Raw genomic sequence first — 7816 nt, 5'->3', positions numbered from 1 at the left:
ACCTGAGTGTTCCTGTCCAGAACCAGCCACCTCCTCCTCGGTGAAAGGAAAGTCTCACCTGGCACCTCCATTACACAGAAAGAAGAGGGACAGTGTCCCCCAGAAAGGGGACGAGGAGCATGGCAATTTCATCCTATTGCCCCAGGGGAAGGCTTCATTTTCCTGGCAAGAGGAGGATAGGAGGATTTAAATCAGATGGTTTTTTGCTGCAGTCTTGCTGATTCACAAATGCTAGTTCCCCTGAATGCAGCTGAAGGGGCACTGTCATTCACAGGCTCTGGTGGGTTTTCAGTGGTTCCCTGGGTGGCTAATGTAGCAGAGCATTTCTGTAGTACCAAGCAATGTGGGTCTTTTCCTCTTCAGTGTCCCAACCCTCTCCAGTGCTCCCATGGGTGTCAGGTACATTGCTATGAGGTGTGTATGATACTTTCTGATGCTGGTGGTGATGCTGAATTATCTAAGCGACCCATACATTTGAAGATGGTTGTGCAGGTGAGGAGATTTAACAGTCATGTCATAGGGCCGGGACAGTATTTTCCCATCCCGGTCAGAAGTGTTTTCATTCTAGTTTAGAGAGAGAGTTGTTCTAGTTTAGAGACCATTGCACATCACTGAAGAGAGATACTCCAAGCAGTTACAGGATTAGTGAATCTTTCCCAAACACCAGGAGCAGAGGCAGTGGTGGTAAGAGCAGCAAAACTTACCACTTTTCAAAACAATTTTCTTGGTGCTGTGTGTGACTTCTCCTTTGGCCACAGCTAAGGGCAATCCTTAGTAGGATCTGTGCCTCCGGATTCATTGCCTGCCTTAGTAGGGATTTGGTTTATTGCCTTCCTTTCCCCAAACGGATGACTGAAAATGTGGCCGTTGCCTAAAAAGGGGCAAGAAAGGAGGTGGAGGGGAGAGAGTGAAAAACAGTACATTTCAGGAGCCAGAGCGATCCTGAAACAAGCTGCCTTGTGAAATGTCTGTGGGTAATGTGAATCAATCCAGTTCATTCCAGCTGCTCCCCCTGCAGAGAGCTGGCATGATGTCCTGTAGCAATGCAGCACCAGGTTCTCCTGCAAGCACCACTGCAGACTGTGCCAGGCCTGTGCCCTCAAGCTGCTTCCTGCGGTGGGACGTGTTGGCTCTCCTTTGACAGATTGCTCTACGGAGAGGAATTTCCCGCAGAAACTATGTCCTGGTGGCGCTCTGACCAGACATCGCCTCATTTTTTCCTTAAACAGGGCTCCCTTTTTGTAGGCATCTCCTTATCCACAGAACAATCTGGGTCTTGTGTGAATGATGTTTGGCTCTGAGCAGCGTTGCTGAAATGAGACCTGCGTACAGACACAAACTGTTAAGCAGGTTCTTTTCTGTAGATCCCAGTCTATTTTTAACAGGATTCAGGCATTTTTTTCGTGCTTTGCTTTTCTTACGTGGGCATATTTTATGGGCTGGCACAGCACTCTGTGTGTTTGAAGATTTGGGGAGAGTCCCCCCTGCTGCTTGCAGAGAGGAAGAGAGGAAGATCGTGAGATGGCGGGGGCGGAATGGGAGCTCGAGTATTTGTCTCTGGCTGAGCTGTGGGGAACTGGAGCTGCAGCCGGTACCAAGTTTAGCTTATTTCCCCCCATGAAGAAGGGAAACCTGGGGTCAGATGCTAGGGGGAGCATGCCTGCCTAGGGGAGAGGGAGGAAATAGGAGGAAGAGACCAAGTACTCTGCGTCTGTCTGAGGTGTGCATACCCCATTTGGGAATGTGCTTGTGGGACAGACCTGTTTGACGTTAAACAGCTTCATTTGGGAAAAGCAAAAAGCCCTCAGCAAATAGGAGGGAAAAAACATGGGCGACTAGGATTCATCTGACTGCATGGATCCTGCATCATCCCCCAGCTTTCTAGGGAGGCAGTTTGGTAGCAATACATCATCACGGCTGTGTGCCCCATGGTAGGATTGCTTAGGAGTGGGAGGAGTTGGGACTCCTTCCTTGTGTTCCCAGCCCATGGGAATGGGGTTAGCACGAGAGAGCTGCAGGGGCAGGACTCTGCCACTGACTCACTGTGGGTGAGTCACGTTGCTTGCCTGAGTTCCCCTTTCCTCTTGCTTTGCAGCAAGAGCAAATTAGCTGCTTCATGGGGATACGAAATGTTTGGAGTAGGCCGAGGAAGGCTGCTGGAGGAATGGAGAGCTTTATCCTATAGCATCCCTGTTGCGTGTCTCGAGTCATGCTCATCAAACAAACAATGTCAGCCAAAGTACTTGCCGGGAACAGCAGCAGTCGAAATCTTTTCAGCACAAAGCCAGGGCCTGTTGTTATTGCTGCTGCAAGCAGATGCTGCCTGGCATCTCCTTTCCCAACAGCAGTATTTTGACACGACCAAACTGTCTGACAAACGCATCACCCACATGCTGCAGTGTTTTGACTTGCAGAGGGACATTGCTGTAGATGCTTTTCCTGAGCTCCTCTCTGGAAGTACTTAGGTGTCTGTGAGTGAAGAGGTGCTTTGGAGGCAAGCATGCCAGCAGCAGAGGGTGCTGCTTGCTCACGCTGCAGGAGCTGGCGGGAGCCACTTTTCCCGGCCCTGTCCTGCAAAGGGAGCTTTTCCTCGAGGCACAGACCGACACAGCTGGGCCTCTGACACCAACCCTTTCGCTGCTGTTCCTGGAGCCACACGCAGCGCAGAGCTGAGCACTGATCTCCTGTGGCACAGTGAGCTCTCTGGTCAGCCTGCTCTCCCGGGAGCTACTCCACAGCTGCTATTCCTGTATTATCCTGGTTGCTACCATTTCCCATTCATGGCCCCGCATCGAAAAGGCCAGGAACTCATTTTTCTGCTTCCCCACTCCCAATGGCTTCTCATGCACAGACTGCGACCATGTGCTTAGCCCCCTATATACAGGCTTGCGCCATACAGCGCAATAAGGAAAGGGAGCGTTATCGTGTGTCCTTTCTACTGCAGACAGTTGTGTCAGCCAGTAAAGTTACTGTGATTTTAAAGGGGTGCTCCTGGCATGTGCTGTCATTAAGAGGTAGCCATGTGTCTACTACATGTGCCTCAGAGATAACTGGGCAAGCAGCTGGTGTTGTAAGGGTGACTCCAAACAGAAGTGGAAGTTTGTAGAGTATCTTCTGCATCCAGGTGCTCCAGAGTTACATATATCCCATTCTTTAAGGCAGGTCACTTCACATCCAGCACCCTATGCTGAAGCAGAAAGGCAAAGGAACAGTGATGGGAGACACCACAGCAAGCCCTTGCTTTCCAGGTGAATGTAAAGCAAAATACCTGGATTCCACTTTGTTTCTGACAAAGGGTTCTGATAAACAGCCTCATTTATTTGTGTTGCAGTGTGCAAAGTGTTGTGTTGACTGTGCTGAGATCTGAATTCACAAGAAGAGACTAACTAAAAGGAAGATGACTTTTTTTTCCCCCTGCAAAGGGCCCCTTGGGGATGCCTCTTTTTTCCTTCTCCATCCCGCTCTCTTTTACTCCCTTTTCCACCACATTGAGCCATCTTCCAGCTGAGGAGGGCTTGTTGATTGTCCTCTAAGCAGGCTTGGCAGGATTTCTACCTCATGAGGCTGCTGTTTTAACAGTCTCTTTCTCTGTTCTGCGGCACACTGGGTTACTTTGGCTTTGTTGCTGTACATTACAGACGCTCATTGTTCACTATCTGTTGCATTGTCTCCCTTAATTCCCACAGGCAGAGCCTGCATGCAGCACGTACATGTTTCCGGGCAGAGTGTTTACTCTTTCTCTCTCCCCCTCTCCCCAGGGCATAGAAGGCTGCATGTTTGCTGCCTGCCTGTCTTTATACAGCCCCTCCAAATGCAAAGCAATAGGATCCCCTTTTTTGCTACAGTCTACCAGCCTACTGCTGCAAGGTTAGTATCGGTCAGGCATAAAGCACATCTACAAAGTCTGTACCAGCCTGAGAGTCCGTGATCTTAAGAAGGATTTAGATGCTTAACTTCAGACATTCAAAAGGGACCAATTTTTCAGAAGGCGGGTGCTCATCCACTTCCAGAGCCCATAGATAATCTACAATACTGAATGCCGAGCACAAAAAAGGAGGCATGCCAAGTAATTCCCCCTCCCACCTCCCTTTTAATAATCTTAGCATAAATTCACAAGGATGAGACCTGGAAAAGTCTCTTCTAATCCAGGCTCCATCCCCAGTTAGTTTTCCAAACAAGCTTAGAGGGATTCCATTGCAGACCATAAACACTGGCATTTGTCAGCCACCCCCCTCTGCCACTGTTTGCACTGTTGTTTGAGATGTAGACAGTATTCAAAGCAAGTGATTGAAGATTAGCAATTCCTGCTTCTTAAGGAAGCAAGAAAGTCAAGTATTAAGGAAATAAAAGGAGACAAGATTCCGTAGGAGCTGTGATCTCATCTGGCGAGAAGCCACCACAAAGCTGAAAAGTTCTGCTTCAGCGCTTGTCACGTCTGGTTTCCTCCAACTTCCCTGCTGCTCTTATACCTCCTCCACCCCGTTTCTCCCTCTCACTGTAAAGAACAGAGATCTCTGTTAGAGCAGGAAACCCTTGCCCACCTGGAACTAGTGCACAAGCAAATGCAAGACCGTGAGTAGCCCTCAGACAAAGAAGCTCACATCCGGCAATGGCAATGTGCTGCAAGGTGCTCAGGGAGAGATAATGGGTCATAGTGCTGACCCATGCTGGGAGGCAGGTACCACGACTGCGGTGGAGTTAGCAGAGCCGCTCAGTTCACAGGCAGGCTAAGGCCTGCCGAGTTTCCTGTGCAGTTCTCAGACATCATTCACAACTTTCTTGGACTCAGTGATGACATGTCTCTGCTGCTGCAGAAGGTGCTCACGCTGTGCTGACCATTTAATACACCCTGGGGAGCTGTGGCTAGGCAGGCCAAAGAGAACCTGCTTTTGAGTCTCCACGAGCGAGACATTGGGCTTCCCTCAGGACCCTGGCCCTGGCCATTGCTCTGTTACTCCCCTGGGTCACAGCAGATGGGGAGGAAAAGGTCTCAGCGTAAGAGGAAAGTCCCCCAATCCACATCTCTAGGCATCAAGAGCTACCGTCAGCCAAGTAATTAACAGCTGCCTCCCTTCTGCCTTTCTAGACTATGAATCCATGCTAGCCTTTGCCCTGCTCCCACCAGTCAGGTTCTCACGTAACAGCAGTCTCCCACCTTGGGAGTAATGAAACAAAGCATTTAAAGTAGGCGTGCTTTAGTAGGTGTAGTAGATTGATTTACCATAAAGGAGAACCTGGTCCATGGAGCTCCAGTTCTAAGCAGTTTTGGAGTTTCCCTAGACAACACTTCAGTTTGTCTTGCTCTCCAGGTAATGTATGCCTGGCACGTTCCTCTAACGTCTTTGGCATTGGCAGAAGAGACAGCAGTGGATCTTCTGAGCAGCGGAGATCTACTGGGAGAACTCCACAAACAAAGATGGATTCACACAACAAGCTGCAAGTGTGCCGACAGAAAACACTGGCACCAGTCTGCAGTGTCAGAATCCTTCCGCAGCTCCCTCAGAGCAATCTTTACAGGGTCTCTGGGTGAGTATGGGCCCCCAAGGTTTGGCTCACTGTCCAAGAACTGAACACTAATCTGCAGGAAAACTTAAAGGGGGAGATTTTCACAACATGCTTGAGGGACTATTGCTGAAGGACTTCTGCTGAAATTAGTGGGGAAAATTGACTTAAATGGGAGCAGAACCAGGTCAAAGCATAGTAGTTTTGAAAAAGCTACCCAAATATGTACATATTTAACATAAAACTTCTCCTATTTCTATCTTGCAGGGTGTGAAAGAACGTGTTTGTGCTGTATCTACAAACTCCCTGGTGTTTCTGGTCAGCTAGAGTAATAAATTTAATCTAATGTGAATGTGTTTTTTTAATGAACCACAATGGCTGGCATAGAGCAACTATTCCCCAAGGACTCCAAAATATGTTTAACGAATTAGTGCCCCGGTCCTGCAAAGATATGAATGCACATACGAACAACTTCACACGTATGTATCGTCCCATGGAGTCCAACAGAATTTCTTTGCCCGCACTGGCTGAAGTCCTCTGTCGGGATTTTTTTGACTGCACGGCCTGAAAGGGGTGAGGAGGAGGAGGGTATTCAGCAGGCTAGCTGGCACACCTTGGCCTTCCCATTACATTCGTTTCTTCTGACTCCTTCTGACAGTTCAGTGGGTTCAGCACTGGACCCTGCCCCATTATATGTCACTGAATGTCCTGCTGTGACCACCTCGCTGAAGGAATAACCTAGCAGTGGGAAGCTTATGGCCCCCGGGGGGCCATGCAATCTCATTTCATCCCATGTGCAGCTGCAGGAGTTTTTTCCTTGTACGCACTGGTATAGCAAAGTTGTACATTAATGCATGGCCCATGAAACGTGACAAAAAGCCTGTTCAGCTCTCAGCAGAGCACACCTCCTTCCGCCAGCCTCCCCAGAGATCCAGCACACGGGTACACCCAGGAATCGCCTTCCTCACTACTCACCTCCCCACTCCCTAAGAGGGGCACAGCCAGGAGAGAAATGGCTGCGTACCCTCTCTATAATTAGAGACGTAAGGTAAGGAGAATGCACTTGCACACTTATGGTTGAACCTCGTTTGAATTAAGGCCTTGTGCTGGAAATGAAGTTCAGCCGAGATGAAAGCAAAGTCCTCTGAAGCAGAGAGATAAAAATGAGGACACCCAAATTAACCCTGCTCTTTTTTTCACATGTGCCCCAAGACCATTAGTGATGACAACTGGTCAAGGCCCGATGTTAACGTCCAACCTCAAAAAACAATAACTTCAGCAGCTCGCAGGGGCATTTGTTCCGTACTGACTCAGATGGCAGGCTGCCACCTCCTGAATCATTCACACCACTTCCTGCAGCTCTTAGGTGGTCCTTGGAGGTATCCCATGCAATATGGCTTGCTTAATTTATGACAATCCACTGGTTTATAGCTCCAAGCCGTATTGCTACAAACAGACTCTTTTTGTCTGGGAATACTGAAAAATGAATCATCTCAAAGAGACGTTACTGGGTCAAATGTGTCCATAAGGTTGCTTTTTGAAGAAAGACTGAAATGAACAGAATTGTATCTCCCTGATTTATTTTGGTAAACAAATCGGTTTTAAAAAAGCAAACACAGGTTCCCTGGAGTGTTTGCAATGCAAACATTGCAACATGGTGTCAACGTATAAGGACACTGAGGTTCCCATTCATTAAGAAGTTATTAGATCGTCCACAAAGAAACAAACAGCGTTAAGCCTGAGCCTCGCTGCTATTTTTAGCCGTTCTCAGAGCAAGCCGGGCCGCGGGGAACTAAACGAGCCCGACTCCATCGGCGATGCCGCCGGCTGTCCGGCCTTCGTCGCCAGCGGGGCGAGGCGCGCCTCTGCTGGGGCCGGGGCCGTGTGTCAGAGCCAGCCGCCGCCGTGCTTCCTCCCCCGGGCGAGCGGCTTTCCCCGCAGCCGGCTGCGCCCAGGGCCCCGCGGGCCGGGACCGCTCCGCCGCGGCCGCCCCGCGGCGGCACCGCCCGGCCGCGCCGCTTCCTCCGCGGCCCGGCCCCGCCCCGCTGCCCGCCCCCTTCCCGGCGGCGGCGGCGGCGGCGGCGGCGGCGGCGGGCTGCCCGCGGCGGGGCGGGGCGGGGCGGGGCGGGGCGGGGAGCGGGCCCGGGCGGAGCGGGCCGCGCCCCGGGCCAGGCCGGGGGCGGAGCGGGGCCGCCGCCGGGCGCTATTTGGGCCATGTGACGGGCCGGGCCCCGCTTGCCGCGCCTGGCGCCGGGAGGAGCCGGGGCGCTGCGGCTCCAGCCTCGCGGCCGCCGGCGCTGCCCTCGCTGCGCAC

This window comes from Ciconia boyciana, chromosome 19 (assembly GCF_034638445.1).
Source record: "Ciconia boyciana chromosome 19, ASM3463844v1, whole genome shotgun sequence".
Taxonomy (NCBI): Eukaryota; Metazoa; Chordata; class Aves; order Ciconiiformes; family Ciconiidae; genus Ciconia; species Ciconia boyciana.
This window is presented reverse-complemented; position numbering follows the sequence as displayed.